The following is a 20,111-nucleotide window of genomic DNA, read 5'->3' as shown; positions in this document are numbered from 1 at the left end:
GATATTAAAACACCACAATTCATTGCAGCCTTTTGTATTACTACTGATGGCAGAGACCTGACAAACTTCCCAAAATGTATCAGAAATTTGTTTGAGACCTCCTCAGTTTCTTTGTCTGTTCCAGTCCATGGGCTGACCCTGAAAACTCAAGTGTGATGATAACAAATCCCGTTTAAAAAAAAATGCTCAAGGCAGATGACCTGAACATCTGCTAATGGTCTAGAGCCACACTGATTCTTGGGGGTATAAACATTTTTTGGATGAAGGGTTCAGAGGAAATTGTCGAAGATTGGCAGCCTATAGTGTGTGCAATTTTCCAATCACCTCTGCACACTTGTAGCATTCAGACTATCCTTTAATGGCTATTTAAGATTCATTGAGAAAAGCAGCACATTTGTGCATATTCAGTGGAGTCCCTATGTGCCATGGTGATACTGAACATCAGACCAATACCTCTTACCTTTTACCACTACCTTTTAAACCACTGGCAGTTTTTTTTTAATTCGTTCATGGGATGTGGGCTTCGCTGGCTGGGACAGCATTTATTGCCCATCCATAATTGCCCTTGAGAAGGTGGTGGTGAGCTGCATTTTTGAACCACTGCAATTGATGGGGTGTAGGTACACCCACAGTGCTGTTAGGAAGGGAGTTCCAGGATTTTGACTCAGCGACAATGAAGGAACAGTGATATATTTCCAAGTTAGGATGGTGAGTGGCTTGGAGGGGAACTTCCAGGCGGTGGAGTTCCCATCTATCTGCTGCCTCGTCCTACTAGATGGTAGCGGTCGTGGGTTTGGGCGGTGCTGTCGAAGGAGCCTTGGTGAATTCCTGCAGTTAATCTTGTAGATGGTACACACTGCTGCTACTGGGTGTCAGTGGTGGAAGGGATGAATGTTTGTGGATGGGGTGCCAATCAAGTGGGCTGCTTTGTCCTGGACGGTGTCAAGCTTTTTGAATGTTGTGGGAGCTGCACTCATCCAGGCAAGTGGAGAGTATTCCATCACACTCCTGACTTGTGCCTTGTAGATGTTGGACAGGCTTTGGGGAGTCAGAAGGTGAGTTACTTGCTGCAGGGCTCCTAACTTCTGACCTGCTCATGTAGCCACAGTATTTTTTTGGCTAGTCTAGTTCATTTTCTGGTCAATGATAACCCCCAAGATGTTGATAGAGAGGGATTCAGTGATGGTAATGCCATTGATTGTCATAGGGAAATGGTTCGATTTTCCCTTGTTGGATATGGTCATTGCCTGGCACTTGTGTGGCGTGAATGTTACTGGCCACTTGTCAGCCCAAGTCTGGATATTGTCCAGGTCTTGCAGCATTTAGACATGGACTGCTTCAGTATCTGAGGAGCTGCAAATGGTGCTGAACATTGTGTAACCATCAGCAAACATTCCCACTCCTGACATTTTGATGAAGCAGCTCAAGATGGTTGGGTCTAGGACACTACCCTGAGGAACTCCTGCAGTGATGTCCTGGAACTGAGATGATTGACCTCCAATGACCACAACCATCTTCCTTTCTGCTAGGCATGACTCCAACCAGCAGAGAGTTATCCCCCTGATTCCCATTGACTCCAGTTTTGCTAGGGCTCCTTGATACCACGCTTGGTCAAATGCTGCCTTGATGTCAACGGCAGTCACTCTCACCTCACCTCTGGAGTTCAGCTCTTTTGTCCATGTTTGAACCAAGGCTGTATTGAGGTCAGGAGCTCATTGGCCCTGGCGGAACCCAAACTGAGCGTCAGCGAGCAGGTCATTGCTAAGCTAGTGCCGCTTGATAGCACTGTTGATGACCCCTTCCATTACTTTACTGATGATCGAGAGTAGACTGATGGACGGTAATTGGCCAGGTTGGATTTGTCCTGTTTTTCGTGTGCAAGGCACACCTGGGCAATTTTCCACAATGCCTGGTAGATGCCAGTGTTGTAGCTGTACTGGAACAGCTTGGATAGGGGCGCGGCAAATTCTGGAGCATAAGTCTTCAGTACTGTTACCGGAATATTGTCAGGTCCCATAGCCTTTGCAGTATCCATTGCCTTCAGCCGTTTCTTGATATCACGTGGAATTAATTGAATTGGCTGAAGGCTGGCATCTATGATGCTGGGGACCTCCAGAGGAGGCCGAGATGGATCATCCACTCAGCATTTCTGGCTGAAGATTATTACAAATGCTTCAGCCTTATCTTTTGCACTGATGTGCTGGGCTCCCCCATCACTGAAGATGGGGATATTTGTGGAACCTCCTCCTCCAGTGAGTTGTTTAATTTTCCACCACCATTCACGACTGGATGTGGCAGGACGGCAGAGTTTAAATCTGATCCATTGGTTGTGGGACCGTTTAGCCCTGTCTGTCGCTTATGATGTTTGTTGCACAAATCATCCTATGTTGTAGCTTCACCAGGTTGACGCCTCATTTCTAGGTATGCCTAGTGCTGTTCCTGGCATGCCCTCCTATACTCTTCATTGAATCAGGTTTGATCCCCTGGCTTGGTGGTCATGGTAGAATGGGGGATATGCCAGACCATGAGGCTACAGATTATGGTTAAGTACAGTTCTGCTGCTGCTGATGGCCCATGGTGCCTCATGGTTGCCTAGTCTTGAGTTGTTAGATCTGTTCGAAATCTATCCCATTTAGCACGGTGGTAGTGCCAAACAACACGATGGAGGGGACCCTCAATGTGAAGGCGGGACTTCATCTCCACAATGACTGTGTGGTGGTCACTCCTACAGATACTATCATGGACAAATGCATCTGTGGAAGGCAGGTTGGTGAGGATGAGGTCAAGTATGTTTTTCCTTTTTGTTGGTTCCCTCACCACCTGTCCCCAGACCCAGTCTAGCAGCTATGTCCTTCAGGACTCAGCCAGCTCAGTCTGTATTGGTGCTACTGAACCACTCGGTGATGGACATTGAAGTCCCCCACCCAGATTACATTCTGTGCCCTTGCCACCCTCAGTGCTTCCTCCAAGCCGTGTTCAACATGGAGTAGCACTGATTCATCAAGTGAGACGTTGGGGGGTGGGCGGGCAGGGGGAGGCTGGGGCGGGTGTGCAGCAGTACGTGGTGATCAGCAGGGGGTTTCCTTGCCCACGTTTGACCTGATGCCATGAGACTTGTTGCTTGCCCAGCCTGTGAGACAGCTCTCCCTATTTTGGCACAGTTAGTGAGGAGGGCTTTGTAGGGTCGACAGGGCTCAGTGTCCTGGTGCTTGGTTGATGCCGGTAGGTCTGTCTGGTTTCATTCCTTATTGACTTTTTAAGAGGCTTGATAGAACTGGGTGGCTTGTTGCACTATTTCAGAGGGGAGGGTATTTAAGAGTCAAGATCCAGAGTCACATGTAGGCCAGACCAGATCATGTAAGGGGCGGTAGATTTCCTTCCCTAAAGGGCATTAATGAACCACATGGATGTTTACAACCGTTGCCAATGGTTTCATGGTTATCATTAAACTTGTAATTCCAGATTTTTATTGAATTCGAGTTCCAGCATCTGCCGTGGTGGGATTCCAGAGCATCACCCTGGGTCTCTGGATTACTAGTCTAATGACAATACCACTACGCCACCTCCTCCCCCTGAGGTGATGACTCATATTCCTGTGATGTTCAAAAATGGACCATTGAAAAATAACTGATATATAGATATGGTTAAATGAAAAGTGTGTGTCAATGGTACAGAGTTATTAGGTGGAATTTAATACCCTCCCCCAAAGTGATTTTGGAGATGGGGGGCATTTATTAGGATGGGAGAATGATATGATAAGTCGGGATGTTGCTGCCTTCCCACTTCTGCCCTAATTAAGTCTGGGGCAGGAAGGCTCATGGATAGCCTTCACGCCACACCGCCAACTGAGGCCCTTAACTGCCCACTTAAGGGCCTCATCCCACTTCCGCTGGTATTCAACTAGTGGTGGGTGGGGTAGTTAACATGGAGGAAGCTTCCGGGTTCCCATGGAGGGTCCCTTGTTCAAAGGCATTAAGTGTTTAATCGAGGGACCCGGCGTCAGGAAGGAATGATCCTTCTGAGAGGCTACACCCTGCCCTTGCTGATGACCCCTATCCCTCCCGTGAGCCCATTCCATGGCTGCCTTCCAGCCCTCGCTCGCCTGTGGCCTGTGGTCTCTCTGCAATCCTGGGCCTCTCCGTGGGTGCATTGCTGGCAGCTGCCACTGCTCCCATCGGTGCTGCCTGCAGTGGACAGCTGCTGGCCTCTGTTTGGTTGGCAACTCTTGGGGAAATGGGATTTCTGTCCCCTGGGTCCTTAATCCCTGGGAAGACCCAGCACTGGCCACATAAGAGGTGCACAGTACCAACGGGCCTTCCCCAAAGGAGGGGAAGTGGGGCTCTCGCCTGCTCTCAAGCTGGTGGGTGAGAACCCAGTCGCCTGCATTAAATACTGCCCACTGAGTCTGTTATTTAAACACAAGCTAGATTAATTGTACAAAACTATAACTACTTTTACCTCATTAACTTAAATATCACAAATTGACTTTCTCTGTTATATATCACAGAGCTTAGTTTTTGGTCTTTGGCAGCCAAGCAACAGAAATAAGATGGATTTACTTAAAACTGAAGTATTTTTCATTGCTTTTTATACAGAGATGAACACTCAGATATTCAATTCTGCTATGAACGCATCCCTAAAAATGTCCTAGTTATACAAGTTGATATTGATAGCATTACACTTATTCTGAAATCGTAAGCAACATTTAAGTTACAAATAACATGATCAGAAAAAGCACAATATGCATTGTGCAACCAAGTTTGTTTCAGTACATTACTGGCAGTAATTGCATAATACAGTCAGTCATAATTAGATGTCAGTAGATGTCTCAAGGTGTGAAATCACTATCTCAAACATCCATCAGCCAGGACATGCTCATTTGTCTATTGGTCCAGATGTTCTCGTACATAGTTTGCCAGCGCTGCTTTGGCCATTTGTATAGTCTTTCTGAATAGACTGCTCTGAATGTTGTTGAGATAGTGCATTCTGTAATGGTGTAACTGTAGTGGTGCAATGCAGTTTGTAATACAACTAATGGTATAGAGCAGTCCTTAATGCTGTAACTATAATGATAATGAAACAACACAGCTGTGATGGGGTAACTGTAATTGTAAGTGCAATCTGTAATGGAACTGTAATGGCACAATGCCACCTGTAAAGGTGTAACTACAATAGCATAGTGTAGCTTGTAATGTTTTAACGGAGTAATAGCGTAGGGGAGTCTTGAATACTGTAACTGTAATGGTACAGCAGTTTGTAATGGTGTAACTGTAATGGTGCAGTGCAGTCAGTAATGCTGCAAATGAATTAATACAATGCCATCCGTAATGAAGTAACTGATCATACGATCAGTAATGTAGGGAGGAATTTTCCATAAATGGACTAAGTTTCAGCAACACCCACCCTACTGACTGGAATGGAGGGAATTCGTGCCCAATTGTGCAAAGTGGGCATTGGCCCAAATCACCTGGCGGGTGGGGGGGTTGATTTGTGCAGCTGCCATAAGTTGGTGGGTTCGCAAGACCAGGCGCCATTTTTGAAGGCCAACCCAACACACAATCTCACTCTCTCCAGCCCACCAGAGATGTCTTGCAGCCAGAAGAGGAAGGCCGAGAGCCTGAAGAAGAAAGCAGCACACTGCTTCATGCACCAGGCCCTCCAGGTCTCAATTAGAGGTGTGCAGGTGCACAGGCAAGTGCTTTATTGCAGGGATGGCTGCAGGAAGTGCAGCAGCCTCACTTCTCCGGCCTAGGAGACTGTTGCGGAGCAGGTCAGCATGACTGGCATCCGCGCCTGAAGTGCCACCCAGTGCAGGAAGAGGATGAATGACCTTATCCTCTCCACCAGGGTAAGTCATCCTTCAACTCCCTCAATATCAAACTCTCATCATGGCATCATGCGCTCAAATGGCTATCCTGGGATCTCACGCAGCCATTAGAGGGGGACACATATCAACACTCGTTCTCTCACCAAGACTTTCACATCACCACCATCCAATCTATCATGTTACTCACACTCCATCCTCTGGGCCTTCTGGGGAGGGCTCACCACACACAGGGGACATGCATCTCACCCAACCTCTGCTCCATCCTTTCTCATTACATGCCTTTCTTTCTTCTTCATACAGGCCAAGCCAGCACACAACAGGCGCGAGAGAGCGCAGACCTGGGGGAGGGACAGCTGACATCATTGCCCTCACTGAGTTTGAGGAGGCTGCAGCTGAACTGGCTGGGGAGGACAGGATCACTCCTGTGGGGAAGAGGAGATCGGCCTCTTCCACCAACCCAGTACGGATCACAGCTCCATCACCTCGTCAAATCCTGACACTCACAGTGAGTCACATGCAGTCTTATATCACTCATGCTCATTAGCTGAAACTCTATTTTCTAGGCACTATCAGATCGAGGCCCCAAAGCCAGGCGAGCACCAGTCCGAGCCCCCAGACCACGTCCAAAGAGGAAGCTCCGGAAGGACTGTCATGGCACTCACACGCACCCTCCACCAGCTTGGAGACTCACATGTCGGTGGGGCTGTAGATTAGCCTCGGACTCACTTTCTGGAGAACACCTCACTGACACATCCCCGCAGCAGTTGGAGGCAAGGACAGCCCAGGTTTCCAGCACTTGGAGGGCTGCTGGAGACCAGCCATCCACTCAGTCCAAGTCAGATGAGGAGCCACTGGAAGCGGCCGCCAACTCAATGCTGGAGATGCAACGACAGGCGGCAGAACATCAGGCAAAGATTTACAGTCACTCAGCAGACTTAAGTGAACGGTGGAGGAGTCCGTCTGTGTTCTGCCTGATGTCGTGGCTGCGACATACGAGCGCCTCAAGATCACCATGGGAAGGTTGGCAACTACATGGAGACCTTGGTCCAGCAGGCCTTGCTGGATTTGTGCCCGGCCCTGCACTCCATGGCCACACACCCTGGTGGGCAGCATCAAGATGTAGGCGTTACTGGAATGAGGCACCTTGACCCCACTCCAGGTGCACCACCTCCTGCAGGAATCAGGGCGGAGCCCCTCGGGCACCCACAGGGAGGATGAGCGTCAGCCGGACACTCCGGGGACTTCCTCTCAGGATACTCCAACCGTGTGCAGCTGCACACTCTGCCTGTGACCCCATCCACTCCAGCTACTCCAAGGGCACTTCTGTCCCTAAGCAGGTGACCCTTATCAGGCTGGGGCCCTCCAGGCCAAGGACCACCAGAGGACGGACGCCAAGGTTATCACAGACATCAGGATGCAGCAGTTAGCAGGCTGCCTCCACCCCTGCTGCGGATGTCAGGGCTGCACCCAGGCTTAGCGCTAGAGTTAGTAAAGTTAAGAAAAATTGATGTCACTTTTGGGTCACGGGTGTGTTATACATGTAAAGAAATTGCACTTTTGTGAATACGTTTGATGGTTATGTGAATGTTCTTGTCAAATGAACCCATTGTGATTTTGTATTTTGGAGTCCTCTTATTTTGAGATTTAGCCTTCCTCCCACTCAGTGATAGTGTCCCACTGTGAGATTCACATTCCTGTAATGCCAACCTCAGTTGAAGTAGTATCTGCACCCCTTGTGTGATGTCAGGGAGATGTGTTTAAATCTTTATTGGAAGTGTGTGATGTAAGCGTTTCTAACCCTTCTTCCTCAAAGAACACCATTGAATGAAGGCAGCTCATCAGCATTGATATTCTAGCAGCGTCTCCTTAGTGGTAGTGGCAGAAGAAAAATATGCACAGGAACAGGAGATCCCTAGACATGTCCATCTCAGTCGCAGCAGTGTTTGCATCATTAGATGGCGGTGAAGGTTTCAAATCCTCTCTCGCATCGCTCTTGTTCTGAAATGGACTCTCAGGTCCCAGAGTGAGCTCACTCACAGGGCTCCACCTACCAAAGCAAAGATCATGGCCTGGCAATTCATGAGGCAGATGTGAATGCGGGACTTGTTCTCACTGCAAGTGGGTGGCCATCCCCTGAGTTGAAAGAAAATTGCTTTGAGGGCTAGGAGAGACTTGGCCATATCCCCTCTTCCTGGAACCTGTCAGTGATTAATGTAATGCTGTAACTGTAATCGTGTAGTGAGTTCGTAATGCAGTAACCGTTTTGACATATTGCAGTCTGTAATTCTGTACCTTTAAGAATTAGTGCAGTCTGTAATGGTGTAACTCTAATGGGTTCAGTGTAATGTAACTGGAATGGCACAGTGCACTCTATAATGCTGTATTGTTACAGTGCAGACTGTAATGCTGTAACTGTAATGACATAAAGCAGTCTGTAATGCTATAACTAATAATACAGTGTAGTCTATAATAGTTAACTGTAATGGCATAGAGTTGTCTTGTAATGGTGTATGTGTAATGGCACAGTGCAGTCCATAATGCTGTAACTAATATCATGGTGCAGTTGTGTAATGTGGTAATTGCAATTGTACAGTGAGATCTGTCATTGTGTAACTGTAATGGTTCATTACAGCCTGTGATGCTGTAACTGTAATGATATAGAGCAGTGCAAATGAAAAGTTTTGTTATGAAGTGAATTATGGAAACTGATGCTCTTTTTATCTGATGGATGTGTTCAAGGTTAAAACGGTTTTTAATAAGATAAAAAAGAAAGAAAAGTATTCTTCCTTGTCATTAAGTCAACTGCTAGTGGGTATGAATTTAAAATCATTACCAGAAGAACAAAGGGAGAGAAGTGTTCTTATGTGGAGTGCTGTTAGGATATGGAAGCTCCTAAGGGAAACAATGGTTGAAGCAGAAGCTACAATAGCTTTTAAAAGGCAAGTGGATAAATAATTGAAAATTAATTTAAAAGGTTTTGAGGAAAGAGTAGGGGAATGAGACCAAGTGAAGAGCTAGCACAGACATAATGGGCCAAATAGTCTTCTTCCATGCAGAAAAATTCTATGAAATTGTTAACTATATAAACCATCCTGTACCCATTCCCATACCTGAAAATGTTGAGATTGACAATATTACCGTGGCTCAGTGGTGGGGCTCTTACTTCCAAGTCAGAAGGTAGCGGGTTCTAAGTTCAGAGACGTTAGCACATAATCAAAGCTGGCACTTCAGTGCAGTACTGAAGGAGTGTTCCACTGATGGAGATGCTTTACTCATACATTGACATCTGTTTTTAAGACTTAATTCATTATTTAATGAAACAATTTATAAATCATTGGATGTGAGACTGAATGGAACATGGCCCTTCTAACCTTTGTTTTTATTTTCAAAAAGTTAATTACTTGCATTTGCCATTCTTGGAGCTTAATGGCCTTTTGTTTTATTCATTCCTGGGATGTGAGCATTACTATAAGGCCAGCATTTATTGCTCATCTTTCATTACCCTTGATATTGTGGTGATGAGCTGCCTTCTTGAACTGCTACAGGTGTACGTACACTCACAGTGCTGTTGGATGGGAGTTCCAGGCTTTTGCTCCAATGACAGTGAAAGAATGGTGATATATTTCCAAGTCAGGATGGTGTGTAGCTTGGAGGGGAACTTGCAGGTGGTGGTGTTCCCAAGCATCTGTTGCCTTTGTCCTCCTAGGTGGTAAAGGTCATGGGTTTGGAAGGTGCTGTTGAAAGAACCTTAGTAAGTTGCTGCAGTGCATCTTTCGGAAGGTGCACACTGCTGCCAATGTGCGCTAGTGGTGGAGGGAGTTTGAGGTGGTGGTTAGGGTGCTGACCAAGTGGGCTGCTTTATCCTGGATGGCGATGAGCTTCTTGAGTGTTGTTGGAGCTCCAGGCTAGTGGAGAATATTTCATCACACTCCTAACTTGTGCCTTGTGGATGGTGGACAGGCTTTGGGGAGTCAGGAGGTGAATTACTTGCCGCAGAATTCCAAGCCTCTGACGTGCTTTTGAAGCACAGCATTTGTATCACTGGTCCAATTAAGTTTCTGATCAATGGTAACCCCCCAGGATGTAGATGGTGGGGGATTCAGTGATGGTAATGCTGTAGAACATCAAAGGGAGATGGCTAGATCCTCTCTTGTTGGAGTTGATCATTGCCTGGCACTTGAGTGGCGAGTGTGTTTTACTTGCATGTTACTAAGGCATGTCAGTTGGCCCTTATTGCATTTGGCCAATGGACACTGAAATTAAATCATAGAATAATACACAGGAGGGGGTATTTGGCCCATTGATTCTATCTCGACTCTTTCGAAGAGCAACCAATTAATCTCACTATTTCCCTATATCCCTGCAATTTTTCTCCTTTTGAATGCTCATCAAATTCCTTTTCCCTTTCCTTTACTCTTGATTCTGTATGCACCAGAAAGGCAAAACTATAGTGGAATGAACACTTTACATCCATAAAATAAGAAGTGGTGAATGCAAGTGTAGTCTGACAGAACAGTGCAGGCATGTGCAATTTTATGCATGTAATATTTTCCTAGATACTGTGAACCTAATTGCACAGTATGCTTACTGGTTAACTGGGGGAAAAATGCTGTAAAACCTGTGGCCAGTAACTGGGCTCTTCCTCTATGATCCACATAATAAGTAGCACCTATTCTTCTTGGGACTCTTTTGACATTAGCATCAGGGTGACATCCCCCCCTGATAGAACTCAACAGTTGCTCATCCTCTGTTACTGTTACAGTGCAGCAGCTGCTGGCATTACAGAGTTAAAAAAATTGTCAAAAGAGCCCTAGCTGTTGAACAAAATTCACACCATTATATCCCTCTAATAGCAAAAGTCTACATCATTTGTATTTAGGATAATTCAGACTGTCTTTTGTGCACTGGCATCGTACTGGGGTGGTTGCATTTATTTTGAAGATTTGTAAAATCTCAGCGCAGAGATCAGTAGCAGAAAATTTTCTGTGCTTCATTTTAGCAGTTGTAGCATTTTTGCTGTTCACTAGCAATATGTGCAAACAGGATTTAAGTACTGGTGCAGAAGGTACTGTACACACATTCACAAGGCTATGTTTTATGACATTTTTCAATTACAGTTTCTTCGTAACTTTGTATTACCACATTCCCTAACCAAGGAAATGAATGGAGTTTAAAATACCTTAAAAAGAGGCAGTTCTTAAAAGGGGAACTTGCCATGTCATAATCTGAAACATTAGTTTTTATATTATACTATAGAGAAAGGTGATCTAATGGGCAGAATTTTCCCCCTTCAGGGGGGGACATTTAAGAGCAGGTGTGTAGAGGCACGCCTCCGATCAGCGCCCCCGTTTGGGGGCGCGCCGCCATTTTACGTGGGCGGGCTAATTAAGGCCCACCCAGCATGACGTCCGCATGGAAGCGCTATGCGCTCCCTGTGCAGGCAGGGGGGGGGGGGGGGGGGATGGGATTCCCTAAGCCGAGAGTGCGCTCTTTCACGCATGCACATGAAAGAGCGCACTCATCTCTCTGAGGGTAAGTGCTTCCTCAGGGAGATCGGCTCTACAGTAAAAAAATCTGAAATATAGAAAAAAAAATTTCTCTGACATGTCCCTTCATGTGACACTGTCACATGAGTTGGGACATGTCCATCACTTGTAAATACAGTTTTAAATTTTTAAAAAACCTACATGAAACCTCACCCTTCCCATGATAAGGTTTCATGCTTTTTCTAATTCGCGCCAGGGCTCCTGGCCTGCCCACCAACCTTAAGGTTGGACTGGCAGGTCCATTAATTACTTTAATGACTCTGTCAATGACCTCAATGGGGCCATTGACAGGTTGGCGGGCGCACAGCTGATTCTGCTGAGCCCCCACCTTCCTGAAAATTTAAATGGAGCGGAGTGACATCGGGAGTTCCACCCGACATCATCCTGCGTCATTTTATGCATCGGCAAGCGGTCCCTGCCCCCCGCTTGCCGACCGGGAAATCCTGGCCCATGGAGAGGACACCTATTTATTTTTAAATTTAAATTAATGTGAATGTGATGGTGGGTATCAGCTAAAAATTCCTGACCCTAGAATAAGCATTTATTCATGGGGAAGAATTTTCGGGTCGGCGAGTGGGGGTGGGGCCCACTCGCCGATGCGTAAAATGGCGCACGGTGATGTCGGGTGGGCGTCCCAACGTCACCGCACGTCATTTAGATTTCCAGTTCGGCGGGCGTGCAGCTGACTTGGCTGCGCGCCCACTGAACTGTCAATGGCCTATTAAGGCCATTTAAATAGTCATTAAAACAATTAACAGGGCTGCTTGTCCAACCTTAAGGTTGGCGGCAAGTGAAGAGCCCAAGCGGCCTTCTCGTTTTCCAGGAAGCCTCATCCACGGGCGGGATGAGGTTTCCTGAAGGTTTTATAAAATTAATAAATAAATTTTTGTCAACTTCACAAACATGTCCCAGCTCAAGTGACACTGTCACATGAGGGGACATGTTGAAATAATTTTTACTTCATTTTTAAAAAACTTTTATTATCCACTTGTTCTCCCTGAGGCAGCTCCGTGCCTCAGGGAGATTGCTGCGCTCTTTTGCGTGCAAGTGCGAAAGTGCGCAGGCCCTGATTCTCCCTCCTCCTCCCGCCCACACAGGTAGCACTGAGCGCTACCGGCTGCGTGTTACGCCGGACGGGCCTTAATTGGCCCGCCCACATAAAATTGTGGCGCACAACTGATCACAGGCGGCGATCGGCTCTGCGCCCGCACCCGCCCAGCCCGCCCGCCACAGGTAAGATTCTGCCCATAATCTTTCAAAAACTATTATCACAAATAAAAGATGATACAATCAGATAAGACCCAAATAAATAACCTTGTCCTTTAAATTTGCCCGCTGTTTTCACAAATATGTTTCCTTACTCAACCACTAATTTTTTTTATTCTTTCACGGGATGTGGGTGTCGCTGGCTCGGTGAGCATTTTTATTGCCCATGCCTTAATGATAAACCCCTAGTTCAAAATAATATTCCCAAATATTTGATACTTTGGGCAGAATCTTGTTGAGATGTTGGGGGTCTTGCCCGCTGGCTGGAGAGCCTGAGAGAAACCCCTGCTGCCTATTTCTGGGAAGGTCCCTTGAACCACATGCCAATCAGGCAGTGGCAAGATCAGTGATGGGCCTTACCCTGGAATCAAGACCCTGGGGGTGGCAATGTCACTGACCAGGAGCTGCCAGCCAATCTGAAGCCGACAGCTCTTGTGCTCGACAGCGCAAGTGGGGAGGCTATGGCTGCTGTCGGAACAACAGGCACCGGAGTTCCAGGATTGTGGACCGAACCAGGTCTCAAGTAAGTAATATGGGGGAGGGGGTTTTCATGGATTGGGGTGGTGGGGAGAGGGGTACAGGGACGTTGGCAGCAAGGGCTCTTGGTCAGCCCCCACTTCCCAATGTCCAATCTCTTGATCAGACTGTTGTGCACGCCGTACGGTGACAGGTCCGCTTTCAGCTGGGTTATTCCAGCAGCGGTTGGATGAGGCCCTTAAGTGGTCACTAATTTGCCACTTAATGGCCCTAATTGGCAGTGGCGTAGGAAGATTGACCATGGACCTTCCTGCCCAGAACATAATTCTGACAGAGGTGGGAGGGTGACGGGGTTCCGGTACGCCACCATCTCCTTAGGTAAATACCCTTCCTGCCTCCAAGCTCACCAGCAGCCAGAACACAAGATTCCAGCCTTTGTATCAGCCAAATTGGTTATCACCGAAGCCTACATTGTGCCTTGGTCTCCCTACTCCTGTCATTCCTACTCACTGGGCAGCATTTTCCCCCCGTTGGGGGGGGGTTGTGTGGGTGTGGGCGCGGGCGGGCGGATTTCCAATCGGCGCCCTCATTCATGGACGTGCTGCCATTTTATGTAGGCGGCCCTTAATTGACTTGCCCGCCCGCGAAAAAGCGCACAGATCTTCCTGAGGCAAAGTGCTGCCTCAGGGAGCTTGGCTCAAGTTTGAAAACTTTATTGAAGGGAGAAAAAAATATTGCTGACATGTCCCCTCGTGTGACACTGTCACATGAGCAGGGACATGTCAATTACTTATATTTTAAAATGTTGTGTACATTTTAAATCCCTCATGAAACCTCATCCCGCCAGTGGATGAGTTTTCATGTTTTTTCTGAAGGCCGCCTGGGCTCTTCGCCTGCCCGCCAACCTTAAGGTTGGACGGGCAGGTCCATTAATTGGGTTAATAACTTTTTTAAAGGCTTTAAGTGGCCATTGACAGTTTGGCAGCCTGTTGAACTGAAAATCTAAATGACGTACCGTGACTTTGGGACACACGTCCGATGTCACTGCGCGTCATTTTACACGTCGGCGAGCGGGCCCCGCCCCTCGCTCATTGACAGGGAAGTGCTGCCCATTGAAACAATCTGATGAAGCAGAGCTTTGATACTATATAGGTTTTTTTTCAACGCTAGAATTGTATCCTAAGTGCCATTGCCTAGTTCAGACTGGCCAAATTGTAAAATGAAAAAAGTTTTTTCTTCTGTGGTAGCAGTATAAGGCTTTGGCACTTTTTAAGTCGCATGTGCTATAAATTGTGACATCCTTGAATCCCGGCCATACAATACAGTGGAACTATCTTCCACAAAACCTTTTTCTCATTTGATTACAAGAGAGCAACAAATTAATAATCAATGCACCCCTCGCACTTCATATCATAACAAAATAATAAATGGCTACCTTCCCCAGACAAAATTAGATTTCCTGAGTACTTTTGGCAGAAACTGCATCCTTTTGCATTTACCTCTAATATAACCAAACAACTGAAGGAAATCTTGCTAATAGGGCAACACAGAACAAGAAAGTTCAGCTGGATTACCAATTCCAGGCAACAGTCGGTGTAGTCACTTTTCAAAAATATTTTTAAAAATTTCCTTTAATAAGACTTGTAGAACTTGTAAAACTTTTAGTCTGCACCATGCGAATTTGCTGATTGATTAAATGATAAATGATCACAATGTATAAATCTAATGAAGTACAAGTTTTATACTTGACATTATAATATCCTAAGAACATGTGCATTTCTTTGCTGTAATCATCTCTACCACTCCCAGATCTTTATTTGGCTGCTTTCTTTCTCTTTTGTTTCAGTCTGTTATACGTTCAGTTTTTATTTATTCTCTTTCACTTTTGTTTCTTCATGTTTGCTATCTCTACATCTATGGCCCCAATTTAGTTTGTTACAAAATTTGATTATGTATATCAATATTCACTAATTTCTTTTGTTCCACATGATGCTGGTGTCTCCTCTGAGTGCTCTACCTCCTACTTCTATGGTATATCTTTTGCTGGCATCTTGGGTGCCACCCACCTGCTTCCTGCTTCTCTGTCTCTTGCTGTCAGGATCCCTTGAATAAGGTGCTGTGCTGCATGAAACCAGGTAAGAGTGTCAATCACACAATTTCATCTTAGGCTAGCTATGTGGAAATATTCCGTAAGTGGGAAAAAAGGAGCAGTTAATATAATCAAATAATTCACATTAAAGCAGGCAACACAAAATGCTTAGAACACGAGCCCTCTTTCTAATTCTTTGTACACAGGAAATGCTTGTATCATTTCCTGATTTAGATTTTTATTCATCATATGATGATAATTTAGTTTTTTTTTTAAAAAAGTGTAACCAGAAATGTCTGTGTCCCTCAGGAACTGATGCAGCGGACCTCTTGGCACACACCTGAGCAGAACAGCATTTGGCCTTGCAAGCCAAGTCTGACAGAATCTAACAGTCAAATCCAATTATGCTTCAGACATTCTGATATCAAAGGAGCCAATTTATTTTATATTTTGCACGTCCATTTATAAATTGAATTCTCTGCCATTTTATCTACAAAGTAAATTAGGACACGGTTAACCTTCAACTCTTGTATCAGTCAGTTTGCTGCAGCAGCTCTCAGTCTAGCACAATATTTGGAATTTAAAGACTAAATCTCTGAATGTGTGTTTTTTCTAAAGTACTGATATACTGACAATTTGATCATTTTTGGTAAAATTCATGTTCCATTCTGTATACTAAGTAGGTATTTCATTCAGGATATCAAATAGATAAGAAATTTGATTATCCAAACCTCAAAATAAAGATAGCAATGCCGACAAACGTTAACTGCAAAACACCATCTATGTCTAACCTTAATTGTCCTCAGCGAAATTTTTGGTCTGGATTTTTCAGAAGGTTAGTGCTGTTCGAGTACAGTTTCTCCAAACCTAAATATAGTTTTAAGTGAGAGTGAGCAGTGGTTTGTATGCTCCCACGTTGCCATTCCTCTCCCCTGCAATTTGACCTTTAAGCTGAAGGTGGTACAGTAATGTAATGGTTACGGTGCTGGGTCAGTAACCCACGTGGTTACAAGTTCAAATCCTGCCATGGCACATTAGAGAAATTGACTTCAATTAATTTGGTACCAGGCAGAAAAGAATCATGAAAACTGCCAGATTCTCATAAAGATCCATGTAATGTACTAATGGCCTTCAGAGAAGAGAGCCTACAGTCCCTCCCGTACCTGGCAGGCATGTGACTCCAATCCCACACTGAGTAGAAACATCCCAGATTTAAACCAAGTGCGGTAGTGGGCGGGGAAAACGACGTTTTACCCGCTGACCGCAATGGCGGCTTCTCATGCCATATCGTCCTAAACCCACCACATTAATTATGTGTTCCTGGGAAACACGCTGTTTCAATGGTGGCTGCGCTCTCATTCACCCTCCACGCTATGACCTCGCCGCTTCATCACGCCGGGCGCCACAGTGTCTGCGATGTGATCAAGGCCCTGGTGGTAAGTCCCGACTTCTGAATGTCCCAGTTGTCAGGCCGTGTTCTGCTCCGGCTTGTTTTCCCGCTGACGTGAGCAGACGATCCAGTGTGGGGGGGATGATTCCGGTGAGCGGGCCTTATAATGATATGCATTATCATTATAATGCGGTTCCTGGAAATGCAGCCTGCCATCATCGGGCTGAGCGGATAATCACAAACATGATTTCTGGCCTTCTCGCCATATTATCCGCTTATACCGTCGAACACGCAGGCATGGAAAATCCCGCCCTATATGGTGAATTTCTGGGTCCTCTCATTCATCTGCTGTTACTTTGGGATTTCACCCCACACAGTTAGTCACAGAAATGCAGGTTTTAATATCTTGAATTGCCCAGATGGTGAAAACCTATTTCTGAACACACCATTAGGTGAGAGACATGTGGGTATCTGCCCATGGAAAGGGAAGGAAATGTTTTGCTAACATCACCTACTTACAAAGCGGCATTGGCAAAATATACCTACAATTAGAAAGACACTGAAGAGTAAAGGGAGTGAAGCAAGTAAGGGACAAAAATAGATGTACAAATAATTAGAAGAAGGAATTTAACATCCATTCATGTATAAACATTTTAATATACACTTGTGAGTCTAACATTTGACAGGCAACTACAGCTCTCTGTGTTGAGAGAGATTTGAAGGTAAGGATGTTTGTGCTGTGCACTAAAAGATGGGTCTTAATAGGAACAGCAAACCGTGCTGTGCAGAACTCACAGTAAAAGAAAAGTAAGATCACCAGGAGAGAAAAAAAAACACTTTGCACCTGTAAAGCACTTTCCATGAGCACCAGATGTTTCAAAATGCTTTATGACAAATGGCGTATTTTTGAAGTATAGTCACTGCTGTGATGTAGGAAACACAACCGCCAATATACACACAGAAAACTCCCACAAACTGCAATGTGATAAGGACAAGATAATCTGTTTTTGTGTGGTTGATTTGAGGGATAGATATTGCTCAGGACACTGGGGATAACTACTCTTCTCTTTGAAATAGTGCTATGAGATCTTTTACATCCACTCGAGCAGGCAGATCAGGCCTTGGTTTAACATCTCATCCGAAAGATGATGGCGTAAGTAATGTAGCACTCCCTCAGTACTGCACTGGAGAGTCAATCTTGAGTTTTGTGCTCAAGCCCAGTTTTGGGACTTCAAGTCATCATTTAGATTGGACCCTAGTCTCAACTTGTACTCCATGTTTCAAGCTCTACTGCACTCAAGAAACTTTGTCCTACCATCAAGCATACAGGCATACATTCCATATCCAAGATATGAATCATTGACATTCATTTACAACCCTTTGATCTTCAAGGACAAGAGCCTGAGAAACACTACTTGTCAATGCAATTTCTCTGTTGTTTCCATAGTCACTGCTAATCTGAAACCAGTCTAAATGGTTGCATCTTATGTACTCCATATAATTAGTTGTTTAATTTCATTAAATTATAAATTATTTTATTCATAAATTTCCACACTTCAGATGTTTAGGATAATGGAATCGCACTAATGAGGTACAGTGCATGACCAGACCCATGATAATTCTTTTTAATCAATTATTTATTATATGCAGAAATAATACCAAAATGTTTTCCCCTTTATTCTCATGTTATTGTAAAATCATTATAAACGTTCTTCAATTCCCATTACTTCCTGGAACAAATTAAACATACGTAAAGAAAACTTAAAAGCCTATCTCTCTTTAACACATTGACTTACAAATGAACTGAGAACAGAAAGAGAACAAACATGGTCATTTGTACTTCCCACTTGTTCAGCATGGTCTCCTTTGGGAAGGTACCAAGATTACCAGGATTGATGGAAATCCTATGACTTGGCTTGTTGTTCTCCATCACAGAATTCCATTATCGAATGTGGACTGACCATTCTCTACAAACGTCTATATGATGCCTCAACTTGTCAATATCATTCATATAATTTCTACAATTCATATAATCTCATCAAATGACAAATTGGAAAGACCAGAGTAGACAATAGTCAATGAATTAGAACATTTGATCAGATTTAGGGCGTACCAAATCAACCTAGGTAGGTGGTCTTGATGAAAGGATAAGAGGATTTCAAGCTCAGTACAGATGAGTTCTGCTCCCATGCTCATTTACTGAGCTTTCTGAGGGACTTGAATATAACAAAATGAGGGAGAACAGCCACCTATGGGATTGGAGGAAAGCACTGGCAAGAGTAGAAAGTGAATTCAAAATAAAATTTAAATACTGTAGCATTAGAGGGAGGTGGAAGTGTAGAGGTATTGTTAGTAACCTAAAGGCCATGGATAATGCTCTAGAGACGCAGGTTCAAATCCCACCATAGCAACTAGTGAAATTTACCTTTAATAAAATTGGAAATTATAAACTAGTTTCAATAATGGTGACCATGAAACTATCATAGGTTGTTGTAAAACACATCTGGTTCACAAGTGTCATTTAGGGAAGGAAATCTGCTGTCCTTACCTGGTCTAGCCTAGATGTGACTCCAGGCCCACAGCAATGTGGCTGACTCTTAACAGCCCCCTGAAATGGCCTAGTAAGCCACTCAGTTCAATGGCAATTAGGGATGGGCAACAGATACTGGCTTTGCCAATGACACCCTCATCTTATGAAAGAACAATATTTTTCTGAATGCATTGGGCAGAATTTTTAGTTCGACGGGCGGGCACGCGCCTGACCCAACCGAGCGTGAAATGATGCCCGTTGACGTCGGCCAAGCATGCCGACATCAACGCTCAGTCGCATGATAGGTCGGTTGGTGGGCGCGCACCGGAGCCGGCAGCATGTCCGCTGACAATTAAAAGGCCTAATTAACGCCATTAAGTTATCAATTGTCCTTTAATTTTTCACTGCCCATTCAACCTAATGGTTGACAGGCAGGCGAAAAGGCCAAGCGGCCTTTGCATCTTTTTTGGAAACCTCATCCACAGGTTTCCAAAAGCAAACACAAATGAAATAAAAACTTTAATTTTTAATTACCAATATGTCCCTGCTCATGTGACCGAGTCACATGAGGGGACATGTTTTATTAAATTTTTCTGTTGTTTAATAATTTTTTCAATATATTCTTAATCTCCCTGAGGCAGCTCCGTGCCTCAAGGGGATTATTCAGCATTCTTTCGTGTGAATTCGCAAGGTTTGCACTAGGCCTGCTCGCGCTCCTCCCCCAGCCCACACAGGCAGCACTCAGCGCTGCCGCTCGTGTATCACGCAGTGTGAAGTCGCGGTGCGCTGTCGATTGCGGGCAGCGGTCGGCTTCCCGACAGCCCCCACCGATCCCGCATGGCAAGGGCAAAATTCGACCCATTATTTCAAAGAAAGAAAATAGAAATAAACAGGTTAAGAAACTGAAACAGTTGAATCAATAATGAGAAGGAGCATAAGGAAGTTACAAGCAGAATATATTAAAAATTAGAAACAGTAGTAAAATT

The 20,111-nt window shown here is 45.0% G+C and overlaps 1 protein-coding gene across 6 annotated transcripts in view; it reads left to right on the top strand.

Moving 5' to 3' along the window:
* LOC144696607 (fatty acyl-CoA reductase 1) overlaps positions 1 to 20,111 on the top strand; it is a 215,775-nt gene that overhangs the window by 44,151 nt on the left and 151,513 nt on the right. The window contains exon 1 of one of the 6 annotated variants that reach the window (XM_078568111.1): positions 15,102 to 15,251. The exons of the other annotated variants lie outside the window; for them this stretch is intronic. The gene's annotated coding sequence lies outside the window, so the exon portion shown is untranslated. Of the gene's footprint in view, positions 1 to 15,101; positions 15,252 to 20,111 lie in introns of those variants that run through there. 6 annotated transcript variants of the gene reach the window in all.

Source organism: Cetorhinus maximus, chromosome 22, assembly GCF_964194155.1.
Source record: "Cetorhinus maximus chromosome 22, sCetMax3.hap1.1, whole genome shotgun sequence".
NCBI classification, from domain to species: Eukaryota; Metazoa; Chordata; class Chondrichthyes; order Lamniformes; family Cetorhinidae; genus Cetorhinus; species Cetorhinus maximus.
This window is presented reverse-complemented; position numbering and strand designations above follow the sequence as displayed.